Here is a 15775-nt window from a genome sequence, read left to right as displayed (position 1 = left end):
CAGTGAAATAATGAACCAAGCCTTTTAGTTGTTAGAGAACAATGGTCATAAAAAGCAAAATCAGTATTCTTCAAATATGATGAGCTGGCATTACTTAGGGCCTCTGATCACTGCTTGCTCTGCCCTCTGGTTTCTTAGGTCTGGGGAATCAGATTGGATTGGACCAAAGCCTGGGTGATCCGACAGCCCCAGAGAGTACTCCAGACTTGCAGGGAAGAAGCAGGACTACGTATTCTACAGTGACAGCTCTTGTCATGAGGAAAGAAGCCCTTGGAAAAGCTCCTCAGTGTTCTGTCATTTTTGCCACTTTGGGAAACTGCCAAGCCAGCTTACTTGACATTCAGCCACACATACAGAATACTGAAAGTGTAGGTGAAGAAAGCAAGAAGGTACTAGAATGTGTCAACCTTGAGGGCCTCCAAAGCTCACAGAATTAGTAAAGTCAACAATGAAAAACAAAACTAGAATTTCAGCTTTCTTGTAATAGAGTAATAGCATTGAAAATGGGAGGATAGCCTTTGTGTTTTTCCTAAGCGCATACTACTTGTAACCTTAAGAAAATTTCTGAACTACTGCAGGCAAGTTTTTTAGTTGGTGAGTATTGCTTCAGTCACAGTCCTTTCAATGAATATTCAGGGTTGATTTCCTTTAGGATTGGCTGGTTTGATCTCCTTGCTGTCCAAAGGACAGCTAGGGACAAGAGGCCACCTGAGTGATCTTGGAAGAAGATTCCCCACCTCTCCCAACCCCCTTCTGTCAAGCCTTGATATGACTGCAGGCTGAGACCCAGAGGTCAATAAATTGTCAAGTTCCTATAGCTAACAAATAGCAAAGCCAAAATTCCTGTCTCTCTTCTACCTCTTGATTCAATTCTCTGCTGTCTTCCCTATGTCTTTAGTCTCCTCTTCTCTTCCCACTTTCTGTCCTTTACCTTGGATAATTTATTCATTCCTACAGAATTATTTGACAGGTCTATGCTTATGACTCCAACATTGTTGTCACTAGTTTTGATCTGTCATTAAAAATGCAGCTATAAATGGTCAACTGCCTCTAGGACTCCTTTTCTAGGATGTCCTCTGTTATCTCAAACTCAAGATTTCCTTATCTGTAAAACATGAGTTAGTTGTTCCACGTGGCTAACTACAAAGTCTCACTTAGCTGTAAGATTCAAATGAATCTAGGTCCCAAACTAAATTCATCACCATCCATTCCATCCCACTAAACTGATCCTCCTTTCATGTCTCCCCTGCCTATGCTTGAAAACTTTCAATTCCTTCTTTTCTTTATTTCTCCCATACAAAAAACAAGTTCTGTTCATCTTTATTTTGAAATTATCATTTTTTTCTCTTCCCTAGTCCAGTTCTACACCACATATTTAGATAGCTGCAAAATCTGTGGCAAAGCTAGTTTTTCCTGCCCCAATCCATTTAGTGTAGCTATTTCTTATACTGAGTGAGTGAGTGCTCGGTCGTGTCTGACTCTTTGTGACCCCATGGACTGTAGCCCACCAGGATCCTCTGTTCATGGGATTTTCCAGGCAAGAATACTAGAGTGGGTTGCCATTTCTTACACCAGGGGATCTTTCCAACCCAAGGATTGAACCCAAGTCTCTTGCATTGGCAGGAGGATTCTTCACCACTGTGCCATCTGGGAAGCCCATTTATGTACTAATCTTCCTTAGATGCTGTTTTCATGTCCTTCCACTGGTAAAAACTCATAACGAAGCTTTGTTTCTTATCAATCATGTCTTAACTCCTTTGCTGGCTTACAAAGCTCTCCAGAATCTAGCCCCACTCTTGAGAGCTAGCGTCTAATCCCCCACGCAAACCTGCAGCTTCAGCCTGTCTGGTTTGCTCATGGGCCCTCAGGAGTTATCTATGCTGGTGTCTCCCTCTAGGACTTTGTACTGTTGTTTTATTGTCTACCCAAATTCTACTGTCCCAGCTGAAGTCCAATATCCTGTTTGGATCCAGGAGACCTCTTTCACTGTTACTAAACTTAACATTACGGGTCTTGCTGGACCTTGAAGGCCACTATTCTTCATTGCACTGTGCTATTTCCATACCACGTAAGTGCCAAAATGTCAATGCCTCCCATCACCCATCTTATCCTGTGCACTGGTTCCCATCCCGCCTGGTGCCTTCCCACACTCATTCCCCAGCTGCTCCTTTCCTTCTCACACTTTTCTGTTTTCTCTGGAACTCCCACCTCATGGTGAACAGGTCCTTCCACATCCCCAGTCTGCCTCCCATTCCTGCCTTGACTGAACCCTTATAAGAACTTAGAAGAACATCGCCTCCCTTGCCGCAGTCTTGAATGGAGAGGGGTTTACCAAGCCTCACATACTTCTGGGTTGGGAGGTGGGATTTTCCAGCTCGCCAGACCATTACTCTGAAAATAAAGAAGAGATGAAGCCAGCTGGCCCGCCCACACCCTATCACGTAACACCTTCCTGCCACTCCCACGATGATTTTTTTTTTAAAGGGGCTTAGGTCATTGTCCTCTTTTCCTGAATTAAAGTTCCTGTATCATAGCTTTTCAAAAAGCTTTCAGTATTCTTTCTCTTTAAAAAGATACCATTGACATAATAAAATTCCCCTATAATCCCAGCTGTCCCCACCCCACTCCCGTGATGACCACCCTAGCTGGGTGTGTATCCTTGTAAGTTGCAGTCTTTTTTTTTTTTTTTGGCTGTGCTGGATCTTTGTTGCTGCGTGGGCTTCCTCTAGTTGTGGTGAATGGGGGCTACTCTTTAGCTTCTTGTTGCGATGGCTTCTCTTGTGGAGCACAGGCTCCAGGGAATGAGGGCTTCGGTAGTTGTGGCCCATGGGCACAGTGGCTGTGGGCTCTAGAGCACAGGCTCAATAGTTGTGGTGCATGGGCTCAAGTTGCTCTGCAGCATGTGGAATCGTTCCAGATCAGGGATGGAACCCATGTCTCCTGTATTGGCAGCTGGGTTCTTTACCACTGAGCCACCAGGAAAGCTCCTGAAGTTGCCATCTTGAATCACCTTGTGAAGTCAGTGTCTTTGTAGATAAGCTTTGGATCACCTTAGCCATTTTTACTGCTCAACTCCAGGGGCCCTCACCAGCCCTAAACTATACAGTATTACGGTCTTTAATCCCAACATTCCTCCCTCTGATCATAACCTCCTTTACCTTCCAGATGCTTCATGCCATGCACATACCTGCTCTTCAGGCATAATTGCCCAATCCTTTTTTTAAAATTGAGCTCAAATTCACATAAGATATAATTAACCATTTTAAAGTATAAATTCCGTGACATTTAGTGCATTCAAAATGCTGCGTAAATACTACCCAAAGCAATCTGCAGATTCAAGTGGAATTGCTATCAGTCTCAATGACTTTTTTTTTTTTTGACAGAAATAGAAAAATCCATCCTAAAATTCGTATGGAATCTCAAGAGAATAGCCAAAAAAAAAAAAAGCCTTGAAAAAGAACAAAATTGAAGGACTCACATTTCTGGATTTCAAAACTTAACTACAAAGTTGCAGTAATCAATGTGGTACTGGCATAGGACAGACATATAGACCAGTGGAAGAGAATAGAGAGCCCAGAAAGAATGATTTTTAACAAAGGTGCCAAGACCATTCAATGAGAAAAGGACAGTCTTTTTAACACATGGTGCTAAGAAAACTGTATATCTACATGCAAAAGAATGCAGTTGGACCTTACTTTACCCCACAGACAAAAATTAGCTCAAGGGCTCTCCACTGGCCATTCAAGATGCCGAGGGGTAAGAAGGCTGAGGTGCAAAAGATAGACTAGGCCCCTGCTGTCATGAAGAATCAGGAGGCTGAGAAAGTGGACTGGACATCCAGCCCTAAAAGGACCTCACCCGCTTCATAAAGTGGCCCAGCTACGTTCCCCTGCAGTGGCATGCAGTACCTTATATAAGCGGCTGAGAGTGCCTCCCGTGATTAACCTATTCAGCCAGGTCTTGGGCTGCCAGACAGCTACTCATCTCCTTAAGCTGGCCCACAAGTGCAGACCCGAGATGAAGTAAGAGAGGCAGCAGAAGTTGATGGCCTGAGCTGAGACAAAAGCTGCAGGCCAAGGGGACATCCCCACTAAGAACCACCTGTCTTTTGAGCAGGCGTTGATTCTGTCCCCACCTTGGAGGAGAGCAAGGAGGTGCAGCTGGTGGTGGTTGCCCGTGACGTGGATCCATTGAACTGGTGGGTCTCCTGCCTGCCCTGTGTTGTAAGATGGGGGTTCCCTACTGTGTCATCGAGGGGAAGGACAGGCTGGGTGGCATGTGTGTTCCACAGGAAGACCTGCACTGTTGCCTTCACACAAGTCAACTCGGAAGACAAGGGCACTCTGGCTAAGCTGGTGGAAGCCATCAGGACCAATTATAATGACAGATATGACAAGATCTGCCATTACTGGGGAGGCAGCTTCCTGGGTCCAAAGTCAATGCACTTTGTGTTGTTTTGTCGCTAAGTCACATCCAACTCTTTTGCAACCCCAGGAACTGTAGCCCACCAGGCTTCTCTGTCCATGGGATTCTCCAGGCAAAGATACTGGACTAGGTTGCCATTTTTTTTTTCCAGGGGATCTTCCCAAGCCAGGGATCGAGCCCGCCTCTCCTGTATTTCGGGGGGATTCTTTACTGCTGAGCCACCAGGAAAGCCCATTGCCAAGCTGGAAAAGGCTACATAAAAGTAATAAAATTTCTCATTCAGTTAAAACAAACAAACAAAAATTAGTCAAATGGATCAAAGAACTGAATGTAAAACAAACAAACAAAAAAAACTTGAAGAAAAATTAGGAAAAATCTTCATGGCAGTGGATTTGGCAGTGGTTTCTTGGATAAGACACCAAAGAAACAGGCAAAAAAAAAAGAAAGAAACCAGACAAACTGGACTTATTGAAAATTAAAAACTTTTGAGCATCAAAAGACACTATCAACAGAATAAAAATTAACTTGCAAAATTAATGTTTGCAAATTATATATCTAATAAAGGATTCATGTCCAGAATTTACAGATAATATTTTAAAAGAAAAATGTTATCATACTGTTTTTGTGAGCTAAAAGATAACTAAAATATAAATGTTTAACTCTCCTGTTATATACTTTTCTGTATGTGTGTGTGTGTGTGTATGTTATAAAATATATAGAGGGAATTCCCTGGTGGTCTGACAGTTGGAACTTGGGATTTTCACTGCCAGATCTCTGCTTCAATCCTTGGTCGGAGAACTAAGATCCAGCAAGCCTCATGGCACAACCAAAAATCAATTAGCTAACTAAATTAATTACATATGTATGTAGAGAAAGGCATAGATAAGCTACATTATATGCACACATAGAGAGACTGTAAATTTCTTGAGATTTGGCTAGTCCTAAACATTTTTTCCTATGGGTTTGGTATATAGTCTTGTCCCATAGGAAAATTTCAATATATTAATTATTTTTAATTGAATGAAGGAGAGAAAAAATACTCTTCCATTACCAGTAGTGTTTTTCTAAAAGTCAGAGGCGATCATGACATTCCTTGCTCAGAATTCTTGCATGACTTCAATCCCAGTGCTTCCCGAGTTGAGTGTGGACTGGTTACCTGGTGGGCAACCTCTCCTCATCTACTTTCTGCCATCCTCTCCACCTCGCCCTCAGCACTGCATGAAGATGGAGGGAAGGTGTTTGGCCTCGGTACCCTTAGTAAAATAGCAGCAATAGACGCCCCCTCAAGGACTGCTGAAAGGACTAAATGAGGCGATATCTGAAAATGTCTGGCATATACTTGAGACCTGTCAACTCATGCTGGCTTCTTTTTCTCCCTCCTACACCCTGCTCTTCAGCCACATGAAAGCTTTTGCCCTCTCAGAACACACTTGTAGTTTCACTCCTCCAATTATCCTTTCCCACTGCTTCACATGTGTCCTCCTGACCTCTGCCACCTCACTCTGTAAAAATGTAATGAGCACTTCAAGACATATTTTAAACAGCGCTTACTCAGGGAAAGTTTTCTGCCTCCCCTGTGCATGTTCTTGCTCAATTGTGTCCTACTCTTTGCGACTCCATGGAGTGAAGTCCACCAGGCTCCTCTGTCCATGGGATTTCCCAGGCAAGAATACCGGAGTGGGTTGCCATTTCCTCCTCCAGGGGATCTTCCCGGGCCCAGAACTGAATCCATATCTCTTGCATCTCCTGCACTGGCAGGTAGATTCCTTACCACTAGGAAGATTCTTTACCTGGGAAGTCCCTGGCTCCCCTGGGAGTTATAAAACTGTCAGGGAGGAGGAAAAGCTTAACTCTACCCTTCTAGGTTCTTCTGGCTGGTCTAAGAATGAGACTGATGTAAGACAGGAGAACAAGAGAAAATAATATCTTAACTTGTACATATGGAAACCCCATTTCCAGGAAAGGTTGAGACAGAAACATAGAATGAGGCATAAAGGAGCTGAGGAATGGGATAGGAACTTCCAAGGAGAGGAGGGAGATTCCAGGATGATAAGAAGAGTAGATGGCTGGGAATTAGATGTCTACTCTGCCATATAGATAGGGCTACTTAGATAAAATTTATCTCGATAATAACTTTTTCTGGAAAAAATCCCCAATTTTAATTCTTCTAGGTAGGTAAGGGAGAGGCAGTAGTTTCTCTTAAGCCTACAAGGCCTCCATTGCCTTTAGTGCAAAATAATCCACATGCCAAATAGCACACCTTAAAGAAAGGCTGTTATTAACCCCTACAATCCTTTTCTATGCTTCCCTGTAATTTTGTAAGTTTCTTAAATGTTTTTAAAGAGGCTTTCATAGGCTGTCTTGTACTTATTTGTGACCATATCTTATGGACATAAACATCTATCTTCAGAGCCCAAAACGATATTAAGATGAATTGTTTTGTTGTTTTTTTTTGACTGCACCATGTGGCTTGCGGAGTCTCAATTCTCTGCCCAGGGATTGAACCCAGGCCCTCCACAGTGAAAGCGTGGGTTCCTAACCACTGGACTGCCAGAGAATTCCCTTGGTTTTTGACCAGGAAATTTGGGTCTTATATTTCATAACTGAAATACATCATAAAATCATCCCAAGTACAGTCTCCCTATAAATAGTTCCTCTCTTTATGTGATAACATCCAGCCTGGCAATTTAGCACCATTGCCACCCACAGCTCTCTGGATGATAGAGCTGCATGAGATAACATAAGATAATGTGACTTCTAGGGAGGTGGAGGTGGGGAAATGCACAGCTGATTGGACCTGGGATGGCACACACCTGAACCAGCAGGAACAAACCCAGTCATTTGCTCAGAAATGACTTGTGTGGCTCAGGTTCTTTCTCAGAAGAGCCAGGCTAGTCCCTTTCTCCCTAAAGAACTTCAGTGTGTTTTCAGTTGAGTCTGGGTCCTGGACCTTAGTGGCCATGGGGGAAGTCTAGGGTGAACAGCAAAATGGAGGGTGAAGTCCAGGGTGAACAGCAAAACAGGGTGAAGGCAAAACAGAGGAAAGGTGAAAGCTGGTGCAGAGGCAGAGACGAAGAGACATAGGGAAGAGCTACCCTGTTTCTCAGGGCTCCTCAGTTCTCTGGCCAATTTGAATGAAGCCGAGCAACACTTTGCTTTCTGTCCTTGAAGCCCATGAGATCTCTGTGTACTCTTAGTGAAGTGGTGAAGTGAAGGTGTCAGTCATTCAGTCATGTCCAACTCTTTGTGACCCTGTGGACGGTAGCCTGCCAGGGTCCTCTGTCCATGGAATTCTACAGGCAAGAATACTGGAGTGGGTAGCCATTCCCTTCTCCAGGGCATCTTCCCGACCCAGGGATTGAACCTAGGTCGCCTGGGTCTCCAGGCGATTCCTTACCACCTGAGCCACCAGGAAAGCCTGTATACTCTTAGTAAGTACCCCTTTTTAACCTCAGTTGGACGGATGTTTCTTACAGTCACCCACATCCTGGCTGCAAAAAGGAAGTTGTTTTGCTGAATTAACTCCAGCCTGTAATGTGTCCAGTCACCTGAATTTATATCTACCTTTGACCCTCTCTTTTAGCTAATTATGACTTTGGGGAAATTTTTTGCTCACTCTGTGTCTCAGTTTCTTTATAGGTAAAATGTAGTAACTTCATATCATGTTTTACCCCTTACCAAAAACTTTCCACACATTCTCTCATGTGAATTTTTTGAAGTTCTTAGAATACAGACAAGGAATTTTTATTCATGTTTTACAGACTTTCCCAAGATCTCTATCTACTCAGGTCACCGTCAACTTTACCTCAGAGAATATAGATATTTTTTAAAAGGATAATAAATCAAAGATTGAGTGAATGAATACATTCTAAATCTCTTCTGTGAGAATACTTGATGAGAAACTCCCAAGTCATTAGAAGCAACAGTGACTTCATATTCTACTTTTATGAGTCCCCTTTCAGAGTATACTGATACTGAGTTCAATAGTGGGACCACTAGATTGAAGACTTATGGTTGTGATGAAGTGCTCTATTTCTAAAAAATATGTGTAATAGTCCTACCTGTGGCACGGGCTTCATGAAGGATTCATTACCATCTGGAAGTTTAATTTCTAGGCTATAGGCTTCAGACCTTACCTGGACCCATGAACAATACCTGGTACTTTCCCACTTAAAAAAATATGCTATTACGGGTCACAAAGAACTTTCACAAAGTACTAGGATGATGCCACATGATCCTGTTCCCCAGAAATTCCTCATGGGATCCCTGAGGCCACTGATACAGCCTGACCAGCTCCCTCCACAGACAAGCTTCTTGCTCTCCATCCTCCCCGCCAAGGTTGCCTGTCAGGCTGGTTCTGCTCAGAGCTCTGTCAGCCCCCACGTGACTTAGGGGAAGCTGACCACGATGCTCCCCAGAGCTGTCTGCACCGTTCCACTCAGAGCCCGGCTGAGTCATCACCCTCTCCTTCCAGCTGCCGCCGCCAGACCACAGAGCTTCTTTCTTAGTTCAGCCCCAAAGAGAAGAGTACGTTATGCAAAATAGGTGCGAGCACAAAAAAGGCAACCCCCACCCTCCCTCACACCGAAAAGCACGCGGAGGGCTCCTTATGTAATACAGGGATTAACCAGCACAGCGGGGTGTAATTGCACCCACCTGAAAAATCAGAGAGGGAAGGAGAAACCAGTTTGGAGTTGGTTCATTGCTGAAAGGGCTGGCCCTCGGTGGGACCTGTTCAATATGGTTCCGAAGAAACACCCAGTGTGTGGATTGGAAGAGAGCCTAACTTTCTGCTCTTTTGCTATAATGATAACTCCCTTTAAAGTGATGTGTAACAGTGTTAGTAACACTGACATATACCATGTTAATTCCTTTATGAACATTCTGCATATATTAACCTTTAACATAATGTCTGTCACAAATGTGTTCAATGAATAACAGTTAAAGAAGTAGTAGTAGTATATTATGTTATTATATTGTATATATATTTTATTATTATTGCAATACCAGTAGTAGTGTCTTACCCATCCCCAAATCTTTGCTGAGCCTTTGTACATCCATTGGTCATTCCTTCAGAAAACATCTACAGAGCATGTACTACTTACCAAGCTGTCCGTTAGGCCCTGAGGACACCCAGAAGAATAGACCCAGGCTCTTTCTGGCATGGGTTCCAATCTTTCTTAAGCGTTATCTTGCTGGGTGGTGTTAGGCATGTTCCTTAAGCTTTCTGAGATTAGATTTATTCAACTGTTAAATGAGTACAATAATTTCCCTGTCATAGGATTCTTGATGGGATTAGAGGCACGTGCAAAAGGCTTAGCCCAGCACATTACTCATAGAAAGAGCAGCTCTTAATATAATCTTTGCATCACCTAATATGGAATTTTTATATATCACTTTTAAGCATACTAGGAGAGAATTCCTCTTCAGGCTCACATAGAGATCAGTAGTAGAACCTGGGATTCAAACCTGCAGCCCACATAACAGGGAGATGCAATTCCGAGATTGAAATCAGGATTATCTCTGAGACAGCCTGCTGTCTCTAGATTCCACATGTCTCCTGGACAGATGAAGCACTGATATACATGGAAAGGAGATTTTTAAAAATAGAGGACTCTTAACTCAAGCATAAATTCAAATTTTTTAGAACTCTTCAGACACCTGGCATGACATGAAGTTAAATACAACAGAGTCCCTGTTCCGTGATGTTTGTAATGAAAACCTAAGAACTGTGAAGTTGCAGAGCCAAACCAACCTCAAAAACCCTCCAGAAAAGAAATTTTTCCCTGTTGATCACCATCCAGAGTTAACACTTTCGGAAACTTTGAACAGAATCAATTTGCAAGGATGCAGCCCTTGCTCCTACCCCCTCCCCAACCGTTCCACACTTATCCTCTGAGGTCCTTAAAAAGTGATAATGATAGTCGCTCAGTTGTGTCCGACTCTTTGTGACCTCATGGACTGTAGCCTGCCAGGCTCCTCCATCCATGGGATTCTCCAGGCAAGAATACTGGAGTGGGTAGCCATTCCCTTCTCCAGGGGATCTTCCTCACCCAGGGATTGAGCCCAGGTCTCCTGCACTGCAAGCAGATTCTTAAAGGTCTGAGCCACCAGGGAAGCCTTAAAGTTTGAGACCCTTAAAGTCTTCAAATCTGAATGATTTGCAGTCCCAATGAAAAAAACTAAAATCAAAACTGATTTGGGGAAAAACAGCAACTTTCTGACCTCTTGGTACTCATTCTTCAGAGCGTTTTTGTATGCTTGTTTATTTTCTTAATGTCTCTTGGTTATGTTTTTCTTGTTTTGGTTTCATATATGAAATATTCCATCTGTGTATTCATTTTCTGGATTTATTCCCTAGAATTTTAAGTAAAAGATAGTTTAGAGTCACGTTCGTCAAGCTTTTTTTTTCTCTTCAATCCATAATAAGAAATATATTTTATATTTTAACCCAAATACATGCGTATTTACAAATAGCTAAAAGTTTCATGAACTAATATCCATACTATGAGGTATGCACTATGATTTTTTTTTTATTCTATCTTGTGTGTAAAAAAATTGAATTAGAGGTCCAGGAGGAATGGGGAAGGGATGAATAGATGGAGCACAGGACAGTTTCAGGGCAGTGATGTATGCTATATGATATGATAATGATGGACACATGAAATTTGTTTATTTGTCCAAACCCTTAGGATAGCACAGTGAACCCTAACATAAGAAAGGGACTTTAGTTAATAATTGTGTATCAGTATCAGTTTGTCAATTAACAAATGTCACTTCTGTGAAATTTTTGTTAACCTAAAACTGCTCTAAAAGATGAAAATTTTAATTTCTATTAAAAATATCTTAAAAATAAAAAAAGGTTGGTTGTAACATAAAATTAATTTTACTACCTGCTAGTGGCTTATTCTCCACAATTTGAAAAATTGTGACCTATAGGAAGTGCCCTGGCCTTCTAACCAGCTCTGTTGCACCATGGATCCTGACCTTAGACAAGACACATGCTATTGTGTCTTAACTCTCCCATCTGAAAAATGGGGGGTTTGATCATAAAAATGTCAAGATCCTTTCTAGCCCCCAAATGTAAGTATAAATTCTAAGAATTTTAGAATGAAAAAAAAATCATTAAGCATGAATTGTAAATTATATGTGACTTAGCGACTGTACATTATTTATGCCCACCTTATTTTTATAGGCATCTTATGGGAACTCTTATCTTGTCTCTTTAAATAAATAAATGAAAATTAATGGTTCCCAAACAAACTATGCAATTACATTTTCCTCTAGGCTCCTGAATATAAATCCTCATGGAAGAAGCAAAAGAAGAGCATTTAGAAAAGATGAAACAGTACCTCTGGTGTGGGTGTTTGCTCTACTGCCAGGGCCTGGCTGCAGCTTACCTGAACTCAGTTCTCATTAGCTCCATTCAGTGTTTGCTGGGAGCCAGTGATAGCCAGGCCCTGTGCTGGGGTGAGGAAAGTGCTTTCCCACCTCTTGTAGTTTGGATCAGGAAATGGAAATCTGAATGTTTGTGACCCAATGGACTGTAGCCTACCAGGCTCCTCCATCTGTGGGATTTTCCAGGCAAGAATACTGGCGTAGGTTGCCATTTCCTTCTCCAGGGGATCTTCCCAACCCAGGGATTGAACCCAGGTCTCCCGCATTGTAGGCAATTTTACCATCTGAGCAACCAGGGAAGTCACAATGGAAATCAGGCTACCTCATTTCCAGATCTTTCTTGCTTTCCCTACCCCAGGACCACTATGGCAAAGGCAGCAATCTGGGAAAAATGCATGAAAGCTCTGGCTCAGGCTAACCTGGCTTGAATCTCAGTGCTCAGTGCTTCTTGACAGCTCTTGAACCTTAGGGAAGTTGTCCAGCCACTCCCCTCATTGTTCTCAAGTGAAAATGGGGTAATAATAACCCATCTCATAGGACTTCCTGAAGATGGAAGAGGGAATGGGGCTATCAACGTGGTCCTGCACCATACTGCAAAGTAGATGAAGGTGCCCTTGAAACGCCCTTCCCATTTTTCACATTTGCTCTGCCCTCTCCCCTCCTCACCCTTACTTTCTGCAAGCAACAATGTTACATGCCCTTCCCAAACACCTAGTGCTTCCCCACAACCCCACCCACCCATTCAATTTATTTGCCTTCTTCTCTAAGAAAGGATGACCCCAAGCAAATTATGGAACAAATCACCTATGTGTTTCCTCTCCCATGCCAAGAAGTCCCTGTAGGGGAACCCAATTGGCATTGAACTTCATAAGCAGCCTAGAGAAGGAAAAGTTCATCACAGTTAGAGAGCAACATTCTGGGAGGTGAAGTTTCAGTCTTCCTGTTCTGCTTTAGTGGAACTGCTTTTAGCTTGATTGCATGGCGAATAATAACAATAACATCCTAGTTTAGTGGTCCCCAGGCTTTTTGGCACCAAGGATCAGTTTAGTGGTAATATTTTCATGGATGGAGTTGGGAGGGGTTGTTTTGAGATGATTCAAGCACGTTACATTTATTGTGCACTATAATTTTATTATTATTACATTTTGATGTGTAAAAAGCTTTTCCACCACTCACCTCCTGCTGGGCAGCCTGACTCCTAACAGGCCACGGACCAGACTTGTCCATGGCCCTGGGTTGGGGACCCTGATCTAGGTTATTTAACTCACGTCTATAGTTTGCTGGCCTTGTGCTAACCAGTCTACATAAATATCGCCAAACCTCACAACTGCCTTGAAAGGCTGGGTTTCCCCTTGGTGTCTTTGAGCCTCTCCATGAAGCAGCAACATGAGCTTGAACTCCAGGTCTATTTCCCCCGGGATCAAGGAAGCCCAGCCTGACAGTGAGGTGTTGGGGAGGAGGAGGGGGAGGAGCAGTTGCTTTAACAACAATCACAGAAGTCCCTGGGGAGTAGTTACCAGGGTGAGGGTACCAGCCCAGGGAATACCCAGGAAAGAGCAGCCCCCAGAAGGGAGGGGGGCCCCCCTACTGGCGTCGAGTCCAGCGATCGCACTGACGAGGTGGTGAGCCAAGCCCGTGTCGGGCCTCACTGATGCATGGCTGGGCTGAAGAAAGAACTCATTGAATTGTTCATGGAAAAGAGTGGTGCCCGAGAGGCCAGAGCTGGAGAATGAGGCCGCCTCAAGCACAGAGCTTGGCAGGACACCAGGCTGAAAGGTACAGCAATGGCCTCTCAGAGTCGGTTCTCGGAGCAGGGTTTTGCGTCACAAGCTGGCTGGCGGCTGCGGGGAAAGATGGACACTCGCAGGTTTCTTCTGTGAGTTTGAGGCTCAGTGCTGCTGATGAGTCAGAGAGTGTCTGAACTTTGGCTCCACCTCCACCTCCATGTGAGAGGGGAGACCTGGACCAGCTTGAGCCACCCGGAGCTGGAGAAGTCAGGCTGTGTTTGGGCTTTGCCAGCAGGCCCTGGCTTCTTGCTTCCTCAAATCTACCTGCACAGTGCGGAGCCAGAGGCCTTGGTGGCTGGATAACTTGGGCCTAATTCCAGCGTGCCAGCTGGGCCAACAAGGCGGCAATGATAAAAACATTATTTACTGTGTGCAAATACTGCCCTAAGCGTCTTGTGTCTATCTCCCTCTTCGAAGCAACTCTGGGTACTAATATTATTAAACCCCCATCTACATGAGGAGATCAAACCAGTCAATCCTAAAGGAAATCAATCCTGAATATTCACTGGAAGGACTGATACTGAAGCTGAAGCTCCAATACTTTGGCCACTTAATGCGAAGAACTGACTCATTGGAAAAGACCCTGATGCTGGGAAAGATTGAAGGCAGGAGGAGAAGGGGATGACAGAGGACGGGAGGGTTGGATGGCATCACTGACTCAATGGACATGAGTTTGAGCAAGCTCCAGGAGATAGTGAAGGACAGGGAGGCCTGGCGTGCTGCAGTCCATGCGGTCACAAAGAGTTGGACATGACTGAGCAACTGAACAACAACAGATGAGGAGACTGAGGCAGGGGATAGTTAGGTAGTTTGCCTAAGGTCCACACTGCCAGGGACTGATGAAGTCAGGATTTGAACCTGGCTGAGTGACTCTAGAACTTCACCTTGGGCCATTATCTTACCCTGTCTCTGATTCATGAATTGTAAAATGGGCTAAACAGGGTGTGGTGATAGTCAATTTGGGATAATCCATTAGTAGAGTGGGCACAGTGCCTGCAGGCAAAACAATGTGAGCTGCTGTTGGTGTGATTCATCATGGCCCTCTGCAATCTTGTTACTCTTTCTGTTTCTTCTCAGATAATGGTTATTTATTTATGGCTGTGCTGGATCTTCATTGCTGTGCACCAGCTCTGTCTAACTGTGGCGAGAGGGGGATATTCTCTGGTTGCAGTGTGCAGGCTTCTCATGACAGTGGCTTCTCTTGTTGTGGAGCAGGGTCTCTAGAGCATGCGGGCTTCAGTAGTTGTGGCCCACAAGCTGAGTTGCTTCTCAGCATACGGGGTCTTCCCAGACCAGGGATCAGACTGGTGGATTGCATTGCAAGGTGGATTCTTAACCACTGGACCATCAGGGAAGCCCCTCAGATAATTTTTTTTTTCAAATAATTTTTTGATTGAGCTTCACGAGCCTTTCATTTTCTTGGGTTGTCTATTTGGCATGTGTGGAGGGGCCAGGCAGCAAAGTTCAAAAACCCTGTGTGATAAGTAGGGATTCTGTGCCCACCTGAACAATATTCCAAGAATCCTTCAAGGACTGAAGTTCAAGTTTGGTCCTCTGAGCAAACAGTTTGGAGAAGTTCTTCTATGCCCTTATTGTTGTTGTTCAGTTGCTAGGTTGTTTCTGACTCTTTGCGACCCCACGGACTATAGCACGCCAGGCTTCCCTGCCCTTCGCTATCTCCCTGAGTTTGCTGAAGCTCCTGTCCATTGAGTTGGTGATGCCATCCAGTCATCTCATCCTCTGTCACCCCCTTCTCCTCCTGCCCTCAGTCTTTCCCAGCATCAGGGTCTTTTCCAATGAATCGCCTTTGTTTGCCTTTGTTTAACTGTTTAAATAAAAAAGTCTTCATAACAATAACAACAAGCTTCCTGGTTTGGTTATGTTGTGGCTGCTAATACTCACAGAAAAAGAAGTGATAAATTAAAGTCACCTGTGTCTAGGGGTCCCATAGGGAAGAGAAGTAAAACTTTCTCCTTCTTGGGTGGGAGCAGATACATGGAAGCAGGGGAAGGGTTTCACATCATTCTGGTGCCTCTCCTCCAAAGCTGAAGCTGAGACACACCACGAGTGACCCAGGAGAAGCCCCAGGGAAATTCTAGATCTTGCTTCCCTGCAGGCCAAGGGGATTCTGGAGTCTCCCCTCGGGGTAGGGAGCCCTCAGATGC

General features: G+C 44.0%; 1 pseudogene; it reads left to right on the top strand.

Moving 5' to 3' along the window:
• The first annotated feature begins 3746 nt into the window (after positions 1 to 3746).
• Positions 3747 to 4466, top strand: LOC122679114 (annotated as a pseudogene).
• Positions 4467 to 15775: the final 11309 nt, after the last annotated feature.

Source organism: Cervus elaphus, chromosome 21 (genome assembly GCF_910594005.1).
Source record: "Cervus elaphus chromosome 21, mCerEla1.1, whole genome shotgun sequence".
NCBI lineage: Eukaryota > Metazoa > Chordata > Mammalia > Artiodactyla > Cervidae > Cervus > Cervus elaphus.
The sequence above is the reverse complement of the archived record's forward strand: the minus strand, read 5'-3'. Positions and strand labels throughout refer to the sequence as shown.